At 40.1% G+C, this 26,701-nt stretch overlaps 1 long non-coding RNA gene across 1 annotated transcript in view; it reads right to left on the reverse strand.

The window, feature by feature from the left end:
- The window catches only part of LOC132530560 (uncharacterized), a 105,059-nt gene extending 79,050 nt beyond the window's left edge, over positions 1 to 26,009 (reverse strand). Inside the window, exon 1 of the long non-coding RNA XR_009543819.1 lies at positions 25,898 to 26,009. This is a non-coding gene — a long non-coding RNA (uncharacterized LOC132530560). The remainder of the gene's footprint in view (positions 1 to 25,897) is intronic.
- Positions 26,010 to 26,701: the final 692 nt, after the last annotated feature.

Consider the following 26,701-nt stretch of genomic DNA (forward strand, 5'->3'; position numbering starts at 1 on the left):
AATAACACACAAGGGAATCCCCATAAGGTTAACAGCTGATCTTTCAGCAGAAACTCTGCAAGCCAGAAGGGAGTGGCAGGACATATTGAAAGTGATGAAGGAGAAAAACCTGCAACCAAGATTACTCTACCCAGCAAGGATCTCATTCAGATTTGATGGAGAAATTAAAACCTTTACAGACAAGCAAAAGCTGAGAGAGTTCAGCACCACCAAACCAGCTCTACAACAACTGCTAAAGGAACTTCTCTAGGCAAGAAACACAAAAGAAGGAAAGGACCTACAATAACGAGCCCAAAACAATTAAGAAAATGGGAATAGGAACACACATATCGATAATTACCTTAAATGTAAATGGACTAAATGCTCCCACCAAAAGACACAGATTGGCTGAATGGATACAAAAACAAGACCCATATATTTGCTGTCTACAAGAGACCCACTTCAGACCTAGAGACACATACAGACTGAAAGTAAGGGGATAGAAAAAGGTATTTCATGCAAATGGAAACCAAAAGAAAGCTGGAGTAGCAATTCTCATATCAGACAAAATAGACTTTAAAACAAAGACTATTAGAAGAGACAAAGAAGGACACTACATAATGATCAAGGGATTGATCCAAGAGGAAGATATAACAATTGTAAATATTTATGCACCCAACATAGGTGCACCTCAATACATAAGGCAAATACTGACAACCATAAAAGGGGAAATCGACAGTAACACATTCATAGTAGGGGACTTTAACACCCCACTTTCACCAATGGACAGATCATCCAAAATGAAAATAAATAAGGAAACACAAGCTTTAAATGATACATTAAACGAGATGGAGTTAATTGATATTTATAGGACATTCCATCCAAAAACAACAGAATACACATTTTTCTCAAGTGCTCATGGAACATTCTCCAGGATAGATCATATCTTGGGCCACAAATCAAGCCTTGGTGAATTTACGAAAATTGAAATTGTATCAAGTATCTTTTCTGACCACAACGCCATGAGACTAGATATCAATTACAGGAAAAGATCTGTAAAAAATACAAACACATGGAGGCTAAACAATACACTACTTAATAATGAAGTGATCACTGAAGAAATCAAAGAGGAAATCAAAAAATACCTAGAAACAAATGACAATGGAGACACAACGACCCAAAACCTGTGGGATGCAGCAAAAGCAGTTCTAAGGGGGAAGTTTATAGCAATACAAGCCCACCTTAAGAAGCAGGAAACATCTCGAATAAACAACCTAACCTTGCACCTCAAGCAATTGGAGAAAGAAGAACAAAAAAACCCCAAAGCTAGCAGAAGGAAAGAAATCATAAAAATCAGATCAGAAATAAATGAAAAAGAAATGAAGGAAACAATAGCAAAGATCAATAAAACTAAAAGCTGGTTCTTTGAGAAGATAAACAAAATAGATAAACCACTAGCCAGACTCATCAAGAAAAAAAGGGAGAAGACTCAAATCAATAGAATTAGAAATGAAAAAGGAGAGGTAACAACTGACACTGCAGAAATAAAAGAGATCATGAGAGATTACTACAAGCAACTCTATGCCAATAAAATGGACAATCTGGAAGAAATGGACAAATTCTTAGAAATGCACAACCTGTCAAGACTGAATCAGGAAGAAATAGAAAATATGAACAGACCAATCACAAGCACTGAAATTGAAACTGTGATTAAAAATCTTCCAACAAAGAAAAGCCCAGGACCAGATGGCTTCACAGGCGAATTCTATCAAACATTTAGAGAAGAGCTAACACCTATCCTTCTGAAACTCTTCCAAAATATAGCAGAGGGAGGAAAACTCCCAAACTCCTTCTACGAGGCCACCATCACCTTGATACCAAAACCAGACAAGGATGTCACAAAGAAAGAAAACTACAGGCCAATATCACTGATGAACATAGATGCAAAAATCCTCAACAAAATACTAGCAAACAGAATCCAACAGCACATTAAAAGGATCATACACCATGATCAAGTGGGGTTTATTCCAGGAATGCAAGGATTCTTCAACATATTCAAATCAATCAATGTGATACACCATATTAACAAATTGATGGATAAAAACCATATGATCATCTCAATAGATGCAGAAAAACCTTTTGACAAAATTCAACACCCATTTATGATAAACACTCTCCAGAAAGTAGGCATAGAGGGAACCTAACTCAACATAATAAAGGCCATATATGACAAACGCACAGCCAACATCGTTCTCAATGGTGAAAAACTGAAACCATTTCCTCTAAGATCAGGAACAAGACAAGGTTGTCCACTCCCACTACTCTTATTCAACATAGTTATGGAAGTTTTAGCCACAGCAATCAGAGAAGAAAAAGAAATAAAAAGAATCAAAATCTGAAAAGAAGAAGTAAAACTGTCACTGTTTGCAGATGACATGATACTATACATAGAGAACCCAAAGATGCTACCAGAAAACTACTAGAGCTAATCAATGAATTTAGTAGAGTAGTAGGAAACAAAATTAATGCACAGAAATCTCTTGCATTACTATACACTAATGATGAAAAATCTGAAAGAGAATTTAAGGAAACACTCCCATTTACCACTGCAACAAAAAGAATAAAATACCTAAGAATAAACCTACCTAAGGAGACAAAAGACCTGTATGCAGAAAACTATAAGACACCGATGAAAGAAATTAATGATAGAAACAGATGGAGAGATATACTATGTTCTTGGATAGGAAGAATCAACATTGTGAAAATGACTATACTACCCAAAGCAATCTACAGATTGAATGCAATCCTGATCAAACCACCAATGGCATTTTTCACAGAACTAGAACAAAAAAGTTCACAATTTGTAGGAAGCACAAAAGACCCCGAATAGCCAAAGCAATCTTGAGAAAGAAAAACAGAGCTGGAGGAACCAGGCTCCCTGACTTCAGACTATACTACAAAGCTACGGTAATCAAGACAGTATGATACTGGCACAAAAACAGAAATATAGATCAATGGAACAGGATAGAAAGCCCAGAGATAAACCCACGCACATATGGTCACCTTATCTTTGACAAAGGAGGCAGAAATGTACAGTGGAGAAAGGACAGCCTATTCAATAAGTGGTGCTGGGAAAACTGGACAGCTACATGTAAAAGTATGAGATTAGATCACTCCCTAACACCATACACAAAAATAAGCTCAAAATGGATTAAAGACCTAAATGTAAGGCCAGAAACTATCAAACTCTTAGAGGAAAACATAGGCAGAACACTCTATGACATAAATCACAGCAAGGTCCTTTTTGACCCACCTCCTAGAGAAATGGAAATAAAAACAAAAGTAAACAAATGGGACCTAATGAAACTTAAAAGCTTTTGCACAGCAAAGGAAACCATAAAGAAGACCAAAAGACAACCCTCAGAATGGGAGAAAATATTTGCAAATGAAGCAACGGACAAAGGATTAATCTCCAAAATTTATAAGCAGCTCATGCAGCTTAATAACAAAAAAACAAACAACCCAATCCAAAAATGGGCAGAAGACCTAAATAGACATTTCTCCAAAGAAGATATACAGAGTGCCAACAAACACATGAAAGAATGCTCAACATCACTAATCATTAGAGAAATGCAAATCAAAACTACAATGAGATATCATCTCACACCAGTCAGAATGGCCATCATCAAAAAATCTAGAAACAATAAATGCTGGAGAGGGTGTGGAGAAAAGGGAACCCTCTTACACTGTTGGTGGGAATGTAAATTGATACAGCCACTGTGGAGAACAGTATGGAGGTTCCTTAAAAAGCTACAAATAGAACTACCATATGACCCAGCAATCCCACTACTGGGCATATACCCTGAGAAAACCATAATTCAAAAAGAGTCATGTACCAAAATGTTCATTGCAGCTCTATTTACAATAGCCCAGAGATGGAAACAACCTAAGTGTCCATCATCGGATGAATGGATAAAGAAGATGTGGCACATATATACAATGGAATATTACTCAGCCATAAAAAGAGACGAAATTGAGCTATTTGTAATGAGGTGGATAGACCTAGAGTCTGTCATACAGAGTGAAGTAAGTCAGAAAGAGAGAGACAAATACCGTATGCTAACACATATATATGGAATTTAAAAAAAAATGTCATGAAAAACCTAGGGGTGAAACAGGAATAAAGACACAGACTTACTAGAGAATGGACTTGAGGCTATGGGGAGGGGGAAGGGTAAACGGTGACAAAGCGATAAAGAGGCATGGACATATATACACTACCAAAAGTAAGGTAGTTAGCTAGTGGGAAGCAGCCGCATAGCACAGGGAGATGAGCTCGGTGCTTTGTGACCGCCTGGAGGGGTGGGATAGGGAGGGTGGGAGGGACGGAGACGCAAGCGGGAAGAGATATGGGAATATATGTATATATATAACTGATTCATTTTGTTGTGAAGCTGAAACTAACATACCATTGTAAAGCAATTATACTCCAATAAAGATGTTAAAAAAAAAAACAACTAAAAATAGAACTACCATATGACCCAGCAATCCCACTACTGGGCATGTACCCAGAGAAAACCGTAATTCAAAAAGACACATGCACCCCAATGTTCATTGCAGCACTATTTACAATAGCCAGGACATGGAAGCTACCTAAATGTCCATCGACAGATGAATGGATAAAGAAGATGTGGTACATATATACAATGGAATATTACTCAGCCATAAAAAGGAACGAAATTGGGCCATTTGCAGAGATGTGGATGGACCTAGAGACTGCCTTACAGAGTGAAATAAGTCAGAAAGAGAAAAACAAATATTGTATATTAATGCATATATGTGGAATCTAGAAAAATGGTACACATGAACCAGTTTGCAAGGCAGAAATAGAGACACAGATGTAGAGAACAAACATATGAACACCAAGTGGGGAAAGGAGGGGTGGGATGATTTGGGAGTTTGGGATTGACATATATACACTAATATGTATAAAATAAATAACTAATGAGAACCTGCTGTATAGCACAGGGGACTCCACTTCTTTCTACAGTGGAAACTAAGACAACATTGTAAAACAAATATACCACCCCCCTAAAAAATAAATAAGTAAATAAAAATACCTGGCTCTAAATAGGGGGCTTTGGAAACAGATTAATGTCAAATGTAAGAGCTGGAAGTCACCTCAAAAATCATCCAATTTGGGAGTTTTCCTGGGCAGCTTGGAAGCAAACAAACCAGCAAACAAACAAACAAACAAGGTTTAAGGGTTCAGCACACAAAGATTTAGATTCAGTTGATCTAGGGTCAAGTCTAACGTCTGGGATTTAATATTTTTAAAAATATTACTGGGCCTATACCCAGAGAAAACCATAATTCCAAAAGACACATGCACCCCAATGTTCAATGCAGCACTATTTACAATAGCCAGGTCATGGAAACAACCTAAATGTCCATCGACAGAGGAATGGATAAAGTAGATGTGGTACATATATGCAATGGAATATTACTCAGCCATTAAAAGGAACAAAATTGGGTCATTTGTAGAGATGTGGATAGACCTAGAGACTGTCATACAGAGTGAAGTAAGTCAGAAAGAGAAAAACAAATATAGTATATTAATGCATATATGTGGAATCTGAAAAAATTGGTATAGATGATCTTATTTACAAAGCAGAAATAGAACCACAGGCATAGAGAACAAATGTATGGATACCAAGGGGGAAAGGGGGGGTTGGGATGAATTGGGATTGACATATATACACGATTGATACTATGTATAAAAATAGATAACTAATGAGAACCTACTGTATAGCACAGGAAACTCTACTCAGTGCTCTGCAGTGACCTAAATGGGAAGGAAATCCAGAAAAGAGGGGATATATGTACATGTATAGCTGATTCACTTTGGTGTACAGCAGAAACTAACACAACATTCTAAAGCAACTATACTCCAATAAAATTTTTTTTTAAAATCTCTAGTGGGGAGGAAAGATCTCAAGTGCCGACAGGGTTGAGGACAACTAATCTTCTCACAAACGTCCTCATTTTATGAGTGAGGAAACTCTTGAGCAGTTAAGTGATTTACTTGCTTACTGTGCAAAATTAATTAGTTCGTTCAAATCAGAAAACAGATCTTCTGATTCTTAACCAGTGCCCTTTCACCATGTAGACTGCCTCCCCAGGCCTCTCTCCTTGGCTGTGTGAACTGGGCAAGTCACACGACCTCTCTGTTACCTTGTCAATCGTACTTGACAAGGGTCATTTTAGGATCAAACAATCAATGGAAAACATGCCTGTGCAAGCTTAGATGGCATTGCTAATTCACTGTCAATGACCCAGATCACTTTGTTCATTTGCACTAATTAATAGGCTGTTTCCCATAAGCTTTCACTTGAAAAAGTGTTTTCCTCAATTTTTATTTGAAATCTAAGACCACCTCTTGGCATGTTATTCACTCCCAGGCTCAGTGTCTTTCCTGAATCCACTGAGTGGTTTTTACGCATCTGTTCCAACATCCAACCCACTATGGGACACAAAACCTTTTTAATGGTTTTTCCAAAAGAAAACAGAAAGAGGAATCCTTAAACAAGTGTGCTAGCTCCATGTCCTGGGCCACGACAGTGCTTTGAGACACTACAAAATAAGAAGCAAAAGCAAGTGAAGAGAAAGTACTTTCTCCACATCTTCCCCCAGGGACGCAGCCAGCAGACTCGTTCCCTTTGGGATGGCCCACCTGCCCCCTTCACCAGCTGCATCCCTGACCTTCTGAGCCCCACCTCACACAGCAGGTTCTCCCTGCTGCTAGCTGCTGCACCACCCCTCAGAGCCTCCATCGTCAGTGGGTCTGCCTCCCCTTGAGAAAAAAGCTGCAGAAGAGGATGGAGGAAGGCCTCCCTCGGATAGGATTGGATGCCAGGGCTGCCAGTGTTTCCGCAGAGCAGATGAACTGGCCTGCATCCATGCTGGAACTCCAAGTGGTTCTTGGAGCGCTCTTTAGAATCTTGACATCTTTGGAGGCCAGTGGGGATGAATGGGTAGTTCAGCAGGTGGCTACTACTCTAAGCTCCCACCTACTACCCTGGAAAAATGCAGAAAGTACCCCTGACAAATGCCTAACTGACCTCTGGGTACACGGAGCCGGAGACTGCTGTTATTTCTAGGCCATCAGGACTTGATGCTCCACTGGGAACTGCAGGGCAGCCTGCCTGTTCCTCATTACCATGAATAATCGAAAGTTGGAAGTATGTCAGAGGGCTTCTGTGGACCTTGCTTTTCACCTACCATAAAGTGATGGCGGTTGGTAGAAAAATGATTTCATGTAAGGTCCCTAGAACGTGCCGATCTAAGCAGCTAACATCAGCCCCTCTAAATCAATCATGCCATGGTTTCAGCCTCATTACTGGAATTGGTTTTCAGGCTAAAGTCAGTAAATACCAGAAAGTAAGTTTTATTGCAAAACAGATTGCAGTTCCAGTAAAGATGCCGTGTGTGAACAGAAAAGTGCTGGTTACAGATGCCCATCAGGCCCGATCCTAAGTAGTATATACGACAAACCGAAGGGGGAGGGCACCCACAAGCGGCAAGGACAGATGCTCCTAGCAAGGCATCACAAATCAAAATCAAACCTAAATGTTCACAAGGGGTATGCTGAGACTGGTTGGAATGAAATCAGACAGACTGGATTTTAAAAACTGCTTTAGTTGACAGTAGTCTCCAGAAAAACAAAAGACAAAGAAAACGGGCTCCATTTTAATTCAATGCCTGTTGGAAAGCCTTCATCTACAACTCTATGCCTTGGCTAGAGCAGGTACCCAGTGATGTGAGCTACACAAATCCTATAGACATGAAGAGGAAAGTGCACGTTTCAAAGAGTGTTCTATCAGCCTTGTGGCTCAGTTTGTGCCTCCAAACAACGGGGGAGAAAGACCTGTGACCAGCAGGGGGAAAAGGTGGTTATTTTGCTCTGGGAAATGGAATCAAGTTTCCCAGACTTCCGTCTGATGTCTTTATGCCAAACAAATATCACTGGCTGACAGTCTGATATGTTCACCATTTATTCCCTATTTCTTTTCTCGGATGGGGGAAGGTAATGATCTCTTTGAACCTAATAATCTTTTAGGCCTTTGACCATCAGGCTGTAAGCCTCTTTGAGAGGGTACCGTATCTCTTTCCTAGCATACGTAATAGGTGTTCAGTAAATAACTACATATTCGTGTTAGGTGTGTGTCTTATGCAATGGCCTTGCCGATGAGGCCACTGTCAACCAATGGACCTTTTCGATTTGTGCCTTTGTATTCTGGACACTTTCCTATCTATACGGACAGACTTCATTTCTCTCTTACTTCATCCTCCTCTTCTCCCTCCCAGCCCCTCCCCACCTCCATCCCCCAGTACAGTGTGTGGGTCCAGGTCTGGCTGCTTTGATAATTTTAGGAGAATTATCTTCTACCTCACTGATACGATTTCAGAGCTAGTGATGAAGATGTATGTAGCTAACTTTTTTTGTGTGTGTGTGGTACGCGGGCCTCTTACTGTTGTGGCCTCTCCCGTCGCGGAACACAGGCTCCAGACGCGCAGGCTCAGTGGCCATGGCTCACGGGCCCAGCCGCTCCATGGCATGTGGGATCTTCCTGGACTGGGGCACGAACCCGTGTCCCCTGCATCGGCAGGCGGACTCTCAACAACTGCGCCACCAGGGAAGCCCAACTTTTTGAACTTAAAAAATATATAATTCCTGTGCCTTCCTCCTGAATTATTTCATAAAAAAATTAAAGTTTTTTATAAGTGAACCTCAGGTGTACTGAATTGGGTTGATCCAAATTCTTAGTTTGAAACGCATTTGTCACTATCGGCTCCTGCACAGTCTCATTTTAATGCCTTTGTTTATTTATCCAATAACAGAGTGAGCCCTTGTGAGCACACAGCCCCACACAAACCCTGGAACATTGCTAATGACTTAGACCAACCCGCGTGCTCCAGCCCCTGGCTCCAATGCACAGGAGCTACTGTCCTGAAGTTTGTCATTATCTGTCATCCGCAGGCCTTTTATCATGCATATGCCTAAAGGATATATTGTTTAAGTTTAGTTGCTTTTTGGAAAGGATATCCTGTCTTCTGATGTCCTTTGCACTTGCCTTTGTCACTCAACGCTGCCTTCGTAGGATTCACTCCTGAATCTCCTTTTACGATAAAATAGATTTATCGTTAAATGAAAAAAATATTTTCTTCTCATTTTTATTGGAGTATAGTTGATTTACAGTGTCATTTTAGTTTCTGCTGCACAGCTAAGTGAATCCGTTATACATATATGTATATCCACTCTTTTTTAGATTCTTTTCCCATGGAGATCATTACAAGAGTATCGAGAAGAGTGCCCTGTGCTATACAGTAGTCCTCAGTAGTTATCTGTTTTATATATAATAGTGTGTATGTGTAAAAATCCTTACATATTCTCCCTGTGAATGGTATGGCCCTGAATTTGGGTTATGTTAAATGAAAGGACCTCTTCTGTAGAATAACATCTAGAGTAAAACATCAGATGTTGTGTCATTTACTCTCAGTGACTTCAAGTAAGGCTAATTCAAGAGTAACTGACACGTTATGTCCATCTATGCGTCATGTTGTTATTCCGTAATACTTTCTATCAAGGTTGTTACATGAGGTAAGACACAAAATACATTTTTACATCAATATATGATAAAATTACTGTGTATACTTTTTAATATGATGCTCAATATATTCGATTCAAAGAATTCCTCCCTTGAGACTCATATCTGGTCTTTTCAGCTCATGAAAATACATCTCAGAAAGGTATTTCTTTTGGCATTTTTGGCTCATATTAATACAATAGCAAACACCTCTCAAATTTTTCTAGGTAAGTTTTCTAGGCTCCACACTATAATAACTCAGAATTAAACTCCCTGGGCTCTTTGGGGGCTGCTCACAGGATCTAAGTCTTTGAATCTTGTGAGACTTGGCCATGAATAATCTAACGGATCCTTTCACTCAGTAGTTGCCCAACTCACACTGAGCTGCAGCGTCAAATCCAATGTGATCACAGAGATCCACCCGGCAGGCCCGGAGGAAGCTGGTCAGCGCTTCATTTTCCAGCTGGATGATTTGGTTCCTCACGCATCACATCTCTCCTGCCGGGCAATTTGCACAGCACCATGGAGTTCCGGTTATTTTTTTTAAAGCCTTTTGGATAACCTCAGGAGCTGCTGTGGAAGTTTCAGCTGCACAGGAGATGAGTCTGAAACGTCAGAAATGAAAAATACAGGATGGGGCTTCCCTGGTGGCTCAGTGGTTGAGAGTCCGCCTGCCGATGCAGGGGACGCGGGTTCGTGCCCCGGTCCGGGAAGATCCCACATGCCGCGGAGCGGCTGAGCCATGGCCGCTGAGCCTGCGCATCCGGAGCCTGTGCTCCGCAACGGGAGAGGCCACAACAGTGAGATGCCCGTGTACCGCAAAAAAAACCCAAAAAACAAAAATACAGGATGAATGACTAGAAAAATCTGGACTCTAGTTCTTGAACTGGTAATAGTGTAGAGGGAATCGTGAAAGTGTTAAGCGGGGGCAGTGATCCTAATATAAAAGGAAAGCTTTCTTCTTTATTTCCCATGACCTTGAAGCTGTAGTTAAGGAACAACTTTGAAATGAATTACTTTGGCTATATGATTGCATTCTTCTCATGTGCTTGGCCAAGACACCGGCTGGTCATTCAGAGTTCTAGTAGGTGCTGGAGAGGGCACAGAGGAAGGAAGGAAACTAACATTTATTACATGCCCAACACTGTGTTAGACACTTCCCCTTTACCGATGGGGTCACTGGGGCTCAGACAAGTTACCTCATTGCCGTGCTTTATAGTGTCAGAGCCAGGTTGAAGTGCAAAGCCCATATTCTTTCCATAACAGCATTGTCTACTCTTAAGGAGTTTTAGAATCTAATTGAAGACAAAGGGAAAAAAAGAAAGAAAGAAGCATGGTATGCTTACTGATGTCTGGAGACGGCATCGGACCAGCATTGTTGTCAGAGTGGTGGAAGAGGGGTAGAATTCTCACTGAGAAGTGCTGATTTGGGTTCAAGTTCAAGCTAGTGATCATCAGGAAACAGAATAGACTTGAGTAGGATGGCTTTGTAAACAATGGATTTTAGAGAAGCTGATCTGATTATGGCAGTCCAAATTTCATAGCTGTAGTCATAGGAATGGAGAGGAAGTGTCTAATAAGAGGGTTCTGTTTTTTAATCTCCACAGTTTGGCTAGAACATGTTATATGGTAAATAAAAGTTTATTAAATGCAAGACAGAGATATTGTGAAAGAGGGCATGACAGAACTCAATAAAAAATATATATATATAGTCATTCAAAAAGACTGAGAGAATCATTGTGCTGTTGGAATAATTGGGAAAATTATAATACTATCTAACATACAGTGTCAGCTATTAGCCACGTGTGATTCTAAGTCCTTTTATTTACATTAATTAATATTCATAACAGCCCTAAGGGTAGGTACTATTAACCATATTTCACAGGTGAGGCACGGGGAAATTATTGTCTTGCTGAGACTGACGTAGCAACTGAGTGATAAAGATAGAACCAGGCATTCAGGCTGCAGAGCCTACATCTGCATAACCTCCATGCATGAGATTTCATACAAGAACACTAGGGCAGAGACGGTCTCTTGCCCTTTTGACAGGCTTTCAACATAGAAATTCAGAAGGTGGATAGACTTTACTGAAAGGAATCAAATACACAGTTGAATTGTAGTTTTACAGATATGCTGTATCTGCAATAAAAGCGAAATATTCTAGAGGCGTTGTCAAATACTGCATAACTTCAACTGATGCCCCAGAGCTGGGCACTGGTAGCAGGCAACGCTCGGCACACCAGCTCCCCATGAAGCATAATGTCTCTCATTCCTGCCACTGACAAGAGTCCTTACTTAGTTATAGGCTATGGAACACTGGCCACAGTTCTATAAATTTCTTCAAATTGATTTCTACCTTTGTGTACATGTTTTTCATGCCTGTCTTAGTCAGTTTGGGTTGCAATAAAAATTACCATAGAATGGGTGACTTAAACAACAAACATTTATTTCTCACAATTCTGGAGACTAGGAAGTCCAAAACCAAGGTGCTGGCAGATTCGATGTCTGGTGAGAGCCCTCCTCCTGGTTTGTTGTAACTTCACATGCAGAAGATATAACTGCTCAGTGAGACAGAGAGAGAGAGAGAGAGAGACAGAGAGAATCTCTCTTGTATCTCTTCTTACTCATGAATGATCGCGAGGGCTTCACCTTCATGACCTAATTAACTCCCAAAGGCCTCACCTTCAGATACAGTCACATTAGGGATTAGGGCTTCAGCATACAAATTTGGGGAGCACGAACATTCAGTCCATAGCAACCCCCAACTAAAGTTTAAGACCTTCGAAGACAGAAACTGTTCCTTTGCTCTCGTTGGTATCCTCAGTGCCTATGGCCATCCTGAGCACACAGTGGGTACTTAATTCTTTTCTGAGCAACTGAATGTTTTTGAAGAATAACCTGAGAAAGACTATTTTCAGTTATGCAACATCAACTCCCCACATGGCAACTCCTTATCCTTTCTGTTCTCATCCACAGTCTGCTGGTTGGAGCAGTCGCAGTTAGGGAGAGAGATATGGGAGAGAACCCAACTTCTAAAAACTGTAGAGGAGGGAACAGGTTAGAGCCACTGTGGTGCTCCATTGAAATATCGAGCAGAGCTGCAGGGAATTGTTAATAAAAACAAATCTCTCTTACATTGTCATTACTTACATTTGTACCTTACATATTGTCTGCAGCCTCACCTCTTCTTCCCTAGTAGATATATACTGTTTCCCCAGCAGCATTCTTTTCTTTGTCAAAGTTGACTTCCCCTCTCCAGGTGGTCCAAGTGCGGCTGTCAATGACATCTCTTCATCACAGTGAGATGCACTTGACCTATGACGGTTAATCAGACTAGCCACTCGCCCAGCGCAGTAATTTAGTGGAATGAAGCAGAGCCAATTACAGTCTTCCATGAGATTTGCTCTAAGGGCACCAGGACATAGAAGGTCTCTCCACCTTGAATCATACCTTGTGAGAATGTAGGCTTATAGATGCCCTCAGCCATCTCTCCACCATATCAAGAGACTCTGCCTGTGGAATGAAGCTATCACACAGAGAAGGCAGAGTTGAGATACAGCAAGAGAGACAGATCCTGATGGCACCCGAGTTCCTGCCTCATACTGTGCTCATGGCAGCGCCCCCCCGGACTTCCCAGTTACACAGGCCAGAACTTCCCTTTGCACTCATTCTATTTGGAGCTGGAGTTCTGTTGCAGCTGAAATGAAACACTTGTTGCTAGCACCGCCCTTCCCCACCTGATGATTACCAGTCTCTCCTTGTTTCTCCCGGCTCTCTGCTAGCATCTCTTCTGCAAGAGAAACTTCTTTGAGGGTAAAATTGCATTTCACACCTATTTTTAGGACCCAGCAACACCTGTAATAACGATAGGCACACTGTGGTAGGTGTTGCTAACTGCAGACATTCTTCTTTATCCGGATCTAACACATTCCACTTTGTGCCAGAGAGTGTGGGTTCTTGAGGTGCCTCAGGGAAGGTCTGTTTCCAGCCCTGGGGCTGGGCACGCCGGGGACACTTCCCGTCATGAAACTCCTGACCTTTAGTTCTGACACATTTTTAAAAATTAGTTTTCTCTATTTTCTTTGCTCTCCCTTTATAGAACTCATACTTTAAAGATTTGGGGATCTCCTGCATGATGCTCTAATTCTACTGTATTTTCTTTCCTATTGCTGTCTTTTTGTTCTACTTTCTGGGGGACTGCCTGAACATCATCTCATAAGTCTTCTGAGCCTTTCATTTCTGTCATCACAATTTTAATTTCTAAGAATTCTAGTTAGTTCTCTGAAAGTTCTTTTTGTGGCATTTATTCATGCATTTCATGAATCTTACTTTTCTGAGGATACTGGTAGATTTTAGGGAAATTTTATTTGCCTCTGAGTTTCACCTTTCCTCTGAGTTTTATTAACACTTTCACATGGTTTGTTGTGGTTGCTTTTCCCTAAGTTTTGATGACCTGGGGTTATTTGCTCACATTTAAGATGCAGGCTTAGGGTGCTTGGGCAGAGCTAGTCAAGCATGAGCCTCTAAAATTCCTTAAGAGTAGAAAATGCTGTATGGAAAGAATATGGGCTTTGCACTTCAACCTGGTTCTGACACTATAAAGCACGGCAATGAGGTAACTTGTCTGAGCCCCAGTGACCCCATCGGTAAAGGGGAAGTGTCTAACACAGTGTTGGGCATGTAATAAATGTTAGTTTCCTTCCTTCCTCTGTGCCCTCTCCAGCACCTACTAGAACTCTGAATGACCAGCCGGTGTCTTGGCCAAGCACATGAGAAGAATGCAATCATATAGCCAAAGTAATTCATTTCAAAGTTGTTCCTTAACTACAGCTTCAAGGTCATGGGAAATAAAGAAGAAAGCTTTCCTTTTATATTAGGATCACTGCCCCCGCTTAACACTTTCACGATTCCCTCTACACTATTACCAGGTCAAGAACTAGAGTTTGTATTTTTCTAGTCATTCATCCTGTATTTTTTATTTCTGACGTTTCAGACTTATCTCCTGTGCAGCTGAAGCTTCCACAGCAGCTCCTGAGGATATCCAAAAGGCTTTAAAAAAAATAACCGGAACTCCATGGTGCTGTGCAAATTGCCCGGCAGGAGGGATGTGATGCGTGAGGAACCAAATCATCCAGCTGGAAAATGAAGCGCTGGCCAGCTTCCTCCGGGCCTGCCAGGTGGATCTCTGTGATCACATTGGATTTGACGCTGCAGCTCAGTGTGAGTTGGGCAACTACTGAGTGAAAGGATCCGTTAGATTATTCATGGCCAAGTCTCACAAGATTCAAAGACTTAGATCCTGTGAGCAGCCCCCAAAGAGCCCAGGGAGTTTAATTCTGAGTTATTATAGTGTGGAGCCTAGAAAACTTATCTAGAAAAATTTGAGAGGTGTTTGCTATTATTGTCAGAGTGGAGGAAGAGAGGTAGAATCCTTAAGGAGAAATGTTGGTTTGGGTTCAAGCTCAAGCTAGTGACCATCAGGAAACAGAATAGAGGCTCGAGTAGTACAGCTTTGTGAACAATGGATTTAAGAGAAGCTGATCTGATTATGTGTCTGTTTTTGTGCCAGTACTATATTGTTTTAATTACTGTAGCTTTTCAGTGTAGTCTGAAGTCAGGGAGCATGATACCTCCAGCTTTGTTCTTTTTTCTATAGATTGCCTTGGCTGTTCAGGGTCTTTTATGGTCCCATGTAAATTTTAGCTTTATTTGTTATAATTCAGAGAAAAATGTCAAGTGTATTTTGATAGGGATTGTATTAAATATGTAGATTGGTTTTGGTAGTATAGACAAATTAACAATATTAATTCTTCCAATCCATGAACAAGGGATATCTTTCCATTTATTTGCACTGTCTTGAATTTCCTTTATCAATGTCTTACAGTTTTCAGAGTATAGGTCTTTCACCTACTTGGTTAAGTGTATTCCAAGGTACTTTATTCTTTTTGATGCAGTTGTAAATGGGATTGTTTTCTTGACTTCTCTTTCTGATAGTTCATTATTAGTGTATAGAAAAGCAACAGATTTCTGTATATTAACTTTGTATCCTGCAACTTTACTGAATTCATTTGTTGATTCTAATAGTTTTTTTTGTGTCTGTGGAGTGTTTTTTAGGGTTTTCTATATATAGTATCATGTCACCTGCAAATAGTGACAGTTTTACTTTCTCCGTTCCAATCTGGACAGCTTTTATTTATTTTTTACGTCTGATTGTTGTGGCTAGGACTTCCAATACTATGTTAAATAGAAGTGGCAAGAGTGGGCATGCTTGTCTTGTTCTTAATTTTAGAGGAAAAGCTTTTAGCTTTTCACCCAACTGTCCATCAACAGAGAATGAACAAAGAAGATGTGTGTGTATGTATATATATGTATACACACCCACAGTGGAATACTACTCAGACATAAAGAAGAATGAATTTTGCAACAATATGGATGGACAGGGAGGGTATTATGCTAAGTAAAATAGTCAAACAGAGAAGGACAAATACTGGATTATATCACGTATGTGGAATCTAAAAAATAAAACAAACTAGTGAATACAACAAAAAAGAAACAGACTCACAGATAGAGATAACAAACTAGTGGTTACCAGCGAGGAGAGGAAAGGTGGGGAGTGGCAATATAGGGGTAGAGGATTAAGGGTACAAACTATTATGTATAAAATAAATAAGCTACAAGGACATATTGTACAACACAGAGAATATAGCCAACATTTTATAATAACTATAAATGGAGTATAACCTTTAAAAATGTGAATCACTATGCTGTACACTTGAACATATAATATTATACACAACTATACTTCAATTTTAAAAATCCAAAAAAATTTTTAAAGAAAAAAATTATCTTTTATTTCTAATCATTTTTTGAGTTCGGTCACTTCATGTCTAAATTTTTCCCATTCTGACTTACATTGTTCACTTATCTCTTGTATCATATTCTCAAGTTTTAAAAGATTTTTTGAAATACTATAATTTTTTGCTTCTAAATGTGTATATAGTATTTAACTTACTATTGCTCATTTTAATGTAAATTTAGTTTTCCTGAATGTTTAAAAAGAAGTAAGCTTCAAGACAGAGTTAATAACTGCACAGATTCTCTTCATGTTCTTGTGTAGTGTTAAAAAAATTGGCAGATTTTTTTCTTTTTGTTGAGATTTTCTAGCTCTTTTTCTTGCCCCATTTTTATCCGGACCTTCTCTTTCCTTCATCTCTATTGTCTCAGTCCTCAATTTTTATTCATATCTTATTGTTTCTCTTCTGTTATGAATGGAGTCATGACTAGTCCATGTTGAGAGCTCACGGGGGCTGGTCCATTCCGGTCCCTCCAGTCCTTATCCATAGGCTGTTTGCACTCCTATTGGATTGGGCATAGTCTCTCTGAGTTTCTCAAATGGGCATTCTGCCCTTTTAGCGAATGTCTGTTGACGGTGTGGGGACTCCCCTATTCTCAGGTCTGAGAGACGTCTGCTCTTTCCCTCTGCTTCCCCCCGCATGGAAGCCGAAAACATCTAGGTCTTGCGGCTGTTGGTAATCTGTTCCCATCTCCTTGTATTCTGGAGTTAATGGGGATACTTTGTCACCTTTTTGGGCTGTTCATGGGTTTTTTATCTTGCTATCTAGTTGTCTATTTCTTTTTTACGTGGTATCTGGGAAGATCCAAAAATCATGTTGCCACCTCTACCCCAATGGGTCTCAGATTTCCTCTAAATAAATTAATAGTCTTTGAATGTTTACATGTCCTAAGCACTGTTCTTACTGGATTGCTATGGATTAACTAATTTAACCCTCACACTAATTTTATAAAGTAGAATTTATTATTACCTTCATATTATGGATGGTAAAACAGAGGCATAAGGTGGTTATGTATAGCTTGCTCATGGTCGCACAGAGCTAAGTGGGTACCAGCCCAGAGGTAAGTGGGTGTCATCTACTAGTCTATTCTGTCTTCCAACATTTAATATCAAAAGGAAATAGCTTCCAAAATGGTTTAGAGGGCAAAGTTTATTTTTCAAGTACTGTCATTCGGGTAGAAGACACATTTGAAAATTAATATGGGATTTACAGAGCAGAGTTAAATGCAATCCTTGGTCATTTTTCACATCATATGAGTCAAACTAGAACACCCTCTTTGTCACACAGCTTTCTCTCCACGTAGTTTTTTCTCCACTTACACCAGTGATAGAAAATGGCATCAAAAGTAGGTAGGGAGTCATGGAAACCTTAATTCAGTCACTTGATCCTGAGCACCAACATGTTTTCTGCCAGGTTTTCTGGAGTGTGAAAAGGTGAGTTGTACAAGCAGCAGGAAAATCAGCGTTCTCACTCACCAGAAACTCTGGGCTGCTCCTGCGTGGTTGAAGGCCACCACAAGTTCAGGAGAACAACTTCTTTCTTGACTCATGCAAATGGGTCTTGACTGTCAATAACCAGGGGTTAATTCAGACAGACATCAGAAAGCAATTCAGGCCCCCATAGAGACAGAGCCACGAAAAACTTCACAACTAGCAGCTTCTGCAGAACTAAGCTGTTGCTGGTATTGCCCTTGTCTGTTGAGTTTTTCCGGTATGTTTTCCACTTTTTTATTTGCCCATCTCCCCAAGCAGTCTACAGAGCAGGTAAGAGAGTTTTAAACATACATTTCCTGAAATAAACTTTTTTAGAAGAAAGAATACATGACTTTTATACATCTTAAAGACTTTGCAAAACCTGTAGACTTTGAGGGTACAGAGGAACAGCAAGGTAGAAACGATTAGGAGAGAATGGGTAGACTCTCCTCCACACACGTCTTCTCTGGGACCCCTCAGCGTACAACTACTGCCATAATGGAAGTATGCAAGGTAGAGTATAAAGCTCCTGAAAGGGGTCATGAAGAGGAGTAGGTTCTGAGCGATGACATCAGGAAAGGAAAGAAGAGGTAGTGCTGTGAGTGAAATACCACCCAGGTGCATCTGTGGAAAATGCATGCGTTTCATTCATAGATTGTGTCTTCCAGTGACCGGCCACTTTATGAGTTCTGTTTCTCTTTCTGTGTGTGTATTTTTGATACCCTAATGTTTGGAAGGGATGGAGAATACATTGTCAGACAGGAGATGATACTATTAGATAAACAAGATTACATCTAGTTGGAGGGTGGAGCAAAACAACTTTGTATTTTTCCTCTTAAATTGCCCATCACTCCAAAGTGATGCCATCTCAGCTCCGTGTCAAGGATTTTCTCCTTCTCTGTCTCCTTCCCTCTTGTTCAACTCCCCTGATAGTCCAGACCACCTGTTCACTGGTTCTAGGTATCCTTACAGTGAGAATCTTTGCCATAAGCAGTTTCACCACACAACCAATTGGCCATAAGGCAATTTTGCTGTAACAGAGAAGATAACTGGTTTGACAGTTTGGTTTGACAGTCTGGTTGCAACTGATTGACAGTTTGGTTTCATGTCTCCATAAATACAGTACTCCCATTTTTTATAGTGTATACATTTTAGGCCTCATAATGGTCAAGACAGTGACGAGGAGACATGACAGTCTTCAAATAGTGGATAACAACTACTTATATCGACTTAATAAAAACACAGTGATAAGAAAACTTACTGGATTTGTGAAATAATAGTGTAAAGCCAGCCTGCATACTACATTAGACTAGAAGAAAATAACATATCAGTTTGCAAATCCTTCAGTGAGCAAATCCCTCTCACCCATTAAAAGCAAAAGTTTACAGAACTGTAAAAACTATAAAAGAGGCAGCCAGTAATCGACAACAGTCTTCAAGAGCATTAATCACTGATTCTTTGGCTGATTTCGACACAGCAGCTTGCCCTCCAATGCCACCTTTACCCAATTTATCACACAATATTAGAAGTTGGGGGCAAAAGAAGATGAAGCTCCTCCTATAATCCCAAAAAGCAATGGTTACTGATTCCTGATAAGTACAAGTTTCTTGAAAATGGTGAACATTTTTTTGCTATTTGATAGTGGAGACTATCGTGTAGACAGAATTTTGGTATTTGGCACAGAATCTGGCTTAGACGATTTGGTGAAATATAGAGACTGGGCATGTGATGGAGCATTTAAATGTAGTCCAGATATGTACTACCAATTATACACATGACATATAGATAAAAAATACCAGCATCCCTCCTCTGTTCAGTTTACTTCAGGGAAATCTAAAGAGACTTAAAGCAGATTTTTTAATATTGTAAAGAACTTACATCTATCATTAGATCCTGAATCCTTAATGATCAACTTTGAGAAAGGAAGTATCATTGCTTTCCTAAGATATACTTGAATACAACTATAACCATGAATCTACATATATTTTAAGTGTATTCAAATATTTTTTGTATTTTCATTTTTCACAATAAAATCTGTTGAAATTTTCATTATTAATTTTTCATGTTTTGTTACGTCCCTTTTAATGTCTCTCTTCTATTTTATTTTCATTATTTTATATTTTTTAAAAAATTTATTTATTTGGCTGCATTGGGTCTTCATTGCCATGCATGGGTTTTCTCTAGTTGTGGCGAGCAGGGGCTACTCTTCTTGTGGTGCGTGGGCTTCTCATTGTAGTGGCGTCTCTTGTTGCGGAGCACAGGCTCTAGGCACGCGGGCTCAGTAGTTGTGGCTCACGGGCTTTAGAGTGCAGGCTCAGTAGTTGTGGCACATGGGCTTAGTTGCTCTGCGGCATGTGGGATCTTCCTGGACCCGGGCTCAAACCCATGTCCGCTGCACTGGCAGGCGATTCTTAACCGCTGCGCCACCAGGAAGTCCTTCATTATTTTATCTTTTACAGCAAAACTGTCTTATGGCCAATTAGTTGTGCAGGAAAAAAGCTTGCAGCAAAGATGTTCATAGCGAAAATACCAGACACGCTTTTCATCTCTCCACGCCAGGGTATTGGATTTCGATTACATTACACCGTCTTGACTTCCACCTCCTTCTCAAAGAGCTGGGAAGGCTGAGGGCAGGTTCTTCAGGTACTCTGTAGTAAACTATTTATAGGTAGACACACCCGTATTTCTTATAATATGACCACTTCTTTCAGCATAATGCCAGGACGTTATTATTACACGGTCCCTTTTCTCAGCTGTGTCAGATATCTACCTCTATTGCTCTAGTTTGGCATGGGCAGTGCTCAGGGAGAGAGGTGAGCGCCCTCCTGCCATCGCCCTCAAGAAGAGGGTACAGGCGTGGGAGGAAGGCCCCTCCCATCTTGTGCACCCTTTGAAGCCTACAGCACAAGCATGTCATTAAAGCTCACCGAACAGGGAATAATTCTCACGAATGCTAGAAAATGCAGGTTGCAAAGATTTTCCTGGTTGCTAACGCTGAGAGAACACAGAATATGCTAGTTATGCAAAACAGACCATTTAGTCAAGATGGCAGAAAAACTGAATTGGGGCAGTTTCAGGCTTTTCTGCTCGTAGCTTTTCCTACCTTTCACTGTGGACCATTTTTGTAAATCCCAGTGCAGTACCAGGTGTTCAGTCTATGTTAACTTCCTCATCTGTGGAAGGTAATCTTTGTAAATTTGAAGGCTGTCTATAATTAAAGGTAGTCATACCAAGTATGAAATATATAATAGTCCCAAGTGGTAACAGAACAAACACCCTTAAAAAGGTTAGTTCCTAAATATCCTATGTTTTTCCTAAGATATCTAATTATGCTATCTATTTTTTCTTCAGGAGACGACTTCAGAAATAAATGTGTCTCTAAAGCAACCACTTGTATGTGAAGCTGGGAATACTAACCGAATCATCTTCTCTCTCCCCTTTCTCCCGAGTCCCAGGAGGCTGAGTCAATATCAGTAATGGAGACACTCAGATACAGGCAAGATACACATTTAACAAGTCCCATGAAGGAAAGCTTGTTTGCTGTGTCACTATGCTCTCCAAAGTCAGCTGGGATGATGGCAAAGGGCAACTGTCTTGCGATCTTTTACGTTAGTGCAGAGAAGTGTCCTTGGCGGTCAGAATTACCCACTTTATACCAGGCAGTCTTCAAAACATTTCTAAATATCATAATTCACCATTATAGAGACCGTGTTATTAGAGAAAATAAAATTATTAAGCTAGAGTAAGAGGTCAGGCTGTCCAGTATTAACATGTCATAACAACACAGAAGATGTTGCAGTAACCTGACCTTCCTGTTACAAATGAAAATCAAGTATAAGCTTTTTCTGTTACATTAACAATCATGTAATCCTCTAAAGGTGGCTTTTACAACATGAAGGATTCAACATTTTCTAGTACCTATTAGGAACATTCTTAAATTGAATCTTTCCTGAGTAGAATGACATCTAGTCTTTCTAAAAGGTGTTCCCTTGGGGATTTAATGACCATGATGAACATCCCTAGTTGAGATTAGAGAAATCTAATCTAATAATTTCCAATCGTTATAGAGAAATCATTCCATTTGCTAAGCATTTCTTGACCACCTACTATGCACTGAACACAGTGAGACAAAATGAATAAAAAATCCAGAATCTGCCTCTCAGAAGAAGATAATCTTTCTGGGAAAACAACAAAGGTTTAAAAACTAGAAAGTAAGACAAGGTAGAATATGGAGTAGAAATAATAAATGTTACAGGAGAGATTGCAATGAAAGGAAAAGGGATGTTAGGGGAGGTCTGGAGCTTGGCAAGAGGGTAGGGAAACCAACCTGAGCGAAATGCCAGTGGGCAAAAGAGCATGGTGGGTATAGAACATAGTGAAGAGCCTTGGGAAATAAAGTTATTACCATGAGGAGGGGTTAGATGATAAGAAAGTTTCAGTCCCAGAGAAAGGAACTTTTCAATTGATCTCGTAGACAAGGGGGTTATGGCAGTGAAAATGAATCATGCAAGCAAATGGCAGTGGTAGAGAATTAACTCAAAGATTAACCATATGCAAACCTGAAAATTTAGGGCTTTTGCAGTAATAGATTCGTTAAGGGATTGGAGTCCATGGGACTAGACAGGAAAAACAAAACTGAGAACATGAGGGAAGGACTGATTTATGATAGGGTTCAAAGGAAAATAAAGTGCTGCAGATCAGGCCCTAGGACAGTGTCTGACAGATAACGGTTTTTCAGTGGACGGTGTTTCAATGGATGGCCAGTATGTAAAGCTCAGATTCTGAGCCTGGGTGACTGAGACATTGATAGACAGACAGTAAATGACAGACAGTAGTGTCACCCACACAGTGGCTTAACTGTCTCGGAGATGACCCAAAATTGAAATTATGGTCTCTCAAGGTCAGTTCATTTAATTCAGTAAATCCAGTTTTTAAAAAATCATATGTGTTAGTTTAGTTGTACATAGGAGAGACAACTAGCTTTTAAATATTTCCCTTCTTGCCTAGTTGGCTTTGATGTTGTAGCAACCTAGGTTCATGAACTTGGAAAGATGGAGCCATATTAGGGGTTGTGAGACGTGCTAACCTTTCCTCCATATTCTTCTTTTACAGAAAAGATACTTGATTGAGCTACGTTTTCAGTGAGTAAATATCTTCCATGGGCTCATTTGCAAATGCCAAAAATAAAGAGAGCTTTTCACTGAACAGCATGCGGTTTTGCCTGTTTCCATCAGGGGAGATCTTCTCACCTTCATAGCCTTCAGGAGAGCTGTCACTCCTTCTCTTTTCCTGCTCCTGGTTTTAAATCATTTCTTTACTGTTATTGCTTTGGCTCAAAGCTCCCATAATAGCATCTTTCTTAAGCACAGGGACATGGAAATCAGAGCAATGGTCACAGCAGAACAGCATGGCTGGTGTGAAGGACAGGAAAGGCCAGGCGGTGATGAGAAACAGGCCAACACACAGTGTTACGTTAGCGTGGAAGTCTCAGGCCACAGCCTCGTTCTTGAAACTCTATGCTTTGTTTTATTTTCAAGTCTATAAACTTGCAATATTTCTTTGGAAGGGAGTATTTTCATAGGAAAGCCAAAACAAGTATATTTAATCCAAGACTAGAAGAGATCACTAATAATCTAATACTTCTTGCAGAGTTCCAGATTGGTGGTGTCATTTAGATGTTTATTTCTGGATCCATTGTTATTATGTAGTTACCGTATCTTTACTTCTAATTAAAAACCTCACCAGGGGAGGATTTGAAAGCTATGAAGGTGCTGCCACCTTGAGGATTCTTCCTTTCCGTTTGGACATTTATCATACCAAGCAAGAGTTGCCTGGCAGTGGTATCTTTTATTCCATAAAGAAACTGAAGTAAACTACAGTACTCCCATTTGGGATACTGCAGAACATGGAGACACACATCTTGATGGCTAACGGCACTTTACACTCTTAAGCCATACATTTCAGAATCAGGTGACACAAACACTGATCTGAGGTGGTCTTTCACATTTTCCTCACTGGTGCCCGCTTGGACTCACATGAACTTTATCATGCAGTTCCCTCTTCTTTCCTCACCTTTACCTCCCATAAGCAATACAAAATCATTGGAGAAAGAAGATAGGACTCTATTTCATTGAAGTTGAAATTGACATGAAACTAATAAATAACTAAAAGTACAGCTATAATCACAGAAAGAGAATGACAAAACTTAACCTTTCCAACTCTTCCAAATGCTATCAATTCTTTCAGCATGAAAGGTGTAACTAGGACAACAGTGGTCTAAAAATCCCCTGCTCAGAAAACAGAGGAGTTAAGGATGCATGGGATCTCGCTCTTAGATTTATGAAAAGGGGCAGGATGGTTGCCAAATTCATTATCATCTACAAATGAAAAGACGATGAGATGTATTACTAAAGGTACTCTTTATTGACTAGTCCCCATTTGGTGAGATTTAGTTCTATGTACGTTAGATTGATGTATTAAAAAAAATAAACTTATACAGTAGACTGTTCATTTGGAGGATTTTTTTGTATTTCTTGGCTTTCAGAAGCCCTTCTCATTAACCCTTTAGTATGGTCCCCATGAATTCACTAGGCATGGTGTTTACCGAGATGCCTGCTTCCGGCATGCTGAGAAAAGGAAGACTTGAACTTCTATTGAACCTGAGGCCTCAGCACAACTATGGGGCAGAAATGGTTCCCTTTCCCCCATTAAAAAGCTTTCATTTGCAAGCCACAGATGAAATTTCATCTGCTTTGCATCAGTGTGGTATATAACTTGAGAGAACTTGGCACCACGACCCTAAACCCCATTATTGGTGTTTTCCCTTTTGAGGGAAAATAATACACTTAGGGCTCGGTTTTTGTTTATTTTGTTTTTGTTTAAAGAATAAAACACAGTGGCGCCCTCACATTTTGCACCCCTCATTCACAAGCTTTATTCTGGGCTGCTCCGAACTGAGCATCTCCCGGAATGGCAGCCATATGTGGTTTTTTGGTCCCCATGTGTAGTGCCAAGCAACCTGGACCTCTGCTGGCACTTACAAACACCCTCTTGGATTGCTGAATCCACTTCCATCGGAAACATTGTTTTATATAGTAGAAAATAAAATGGCATATTTTTAGTTTTCCCTTAGAAAATGTAATCATAGGACAAATACACATTTTCCTTCTGCATATTCTTATACTACAAAGGCACTACCCAGTGGGTACTTATAAGACCCATAAAATGTAGTTTAATTTGAGGAGCCCCAGACTATCTTGATTGGACATTGACAGCCACGTGGAGGAGTCTATGGAGCTCAACGCAGGGCACATCTAATTCAATAAGAAGCTTATTGAGGATGGGAGCTGGACCCTCCCATTTAGAGAGTGGCTATTTATTGATCAAGGACATAGAAGAATGAGAGGGAAAAAAAGGAGAAGAGAAAGAGAGGTACTTGCTGGAGAGTGGTTAAGCACTACTAGTAATTACCAGTGGCATTGCTCAGAGAGTTCTAGGCACTGGGGAGGAGCCAGGCAGTGGATGCCCATCTTTATCCCTTCCCCAGAGTGGTATTTCCAGGAATTAACCACTTCCATTTCTATATGTGTGCAACGCAAAAACAGTGATGAAATGAATGCAAAATCCACTGGAATAAGCTCCCATTTCATTCTGGCAGGGATTTCTTTACCTCCTCTTTTGGCTCGGTTTCTTCTTCCTGAACCAAGCCCTTGTAACTTAGCTACTCTTAGCTATTAGCAGTTGTAACTTAGCTTAGCTATCATTATCAGTATAAATGTCTGATTCAACATTCATTTTGCCAGTATGGAGAAATAGTTTGGCCATAAAGTATTTGGCTGAATTGAATAGATTTTACCATACAAGAGAGAGGCCAAATCTTTGCAAAAAGCATAGTATTGACATTTTTCTTTCAAATGAAATTTTAAAAGCAAAATGTTCAACTTACCTTGCAAAGCTAAAAATAAAAGAAGAGAAGGGCTTCCCTGGTGGCGCAGTGGTTGAGAGTCCGTCTGTCGATGCAGGGGACACGGGTTCGTGCCGCGGTCCGGGAGGATCCCCACATGCCGCGGACCGGCTGGGCCCGTGAGCCATGGCCACTGAGCCTGCGTGTCTGGAGCCTGTGCTCCACAAAGGGAGAGGCTACAACAGTGAGAGGCCCGCGCACTGCAAAAAAAAAAAAAAAAAAGAAGGGAAAACTGCAGTTGTTGAGCTTCTTGACAGGTTAAGTCACAAGACATAACAGATACTGTGATTCACATTCCAAATCATGTCATCATGTCCCAAAAGTAGAAACACTTTAAAAAATATTTCAAGATTTAACTCAATGACAAAATTAATTAATTACATATTATCTGTCCTATCTCTCTTCTTCATCTGAAAACAGAAATAAAATATGACTTACAAGGTAAGTATGATACAGATATTTAGAGTAATAAGAATTTCAAGATAAGCCGCTAACTTCATCATATGAATTTCTATCACCAACCTTAGATAATAATAGCATAATGGTAACTGTAAACCAGGTACTGGGTTAGAAGCTTTGGAGCCTTCATCCCATTTAGTCCTCCCAGCCCTATAAGGAAGTTGCTCTTATTATTCCATTTTGCTCTGACACTTAACGAGATAGGACAACTTGCCCAGAGTGATACAGTAGGAAATGGCAGATCAGAATTCAAACACCTGGAGTCCAACACCAGAAAGCACCCTGTGGGCAACCACAGAGTGAAAAGCATCCTGTTAGCATCGGTTG

Source organism: Lagenorhynchus albirostris, chromosome 12 (genome assembly GCF_949774975.1).
Source record: "Lagenorhynchus albirostris chromosome 12, mLagAlb1.1, whole genome shotgun sequence".
Lineage (NCBI taxonomy): Eukaryota > Metazoa > Chordata > Mammalia > Artiodactyla > Delphinidae > Lagenorhynchus > Lagenorhynchus albirostris.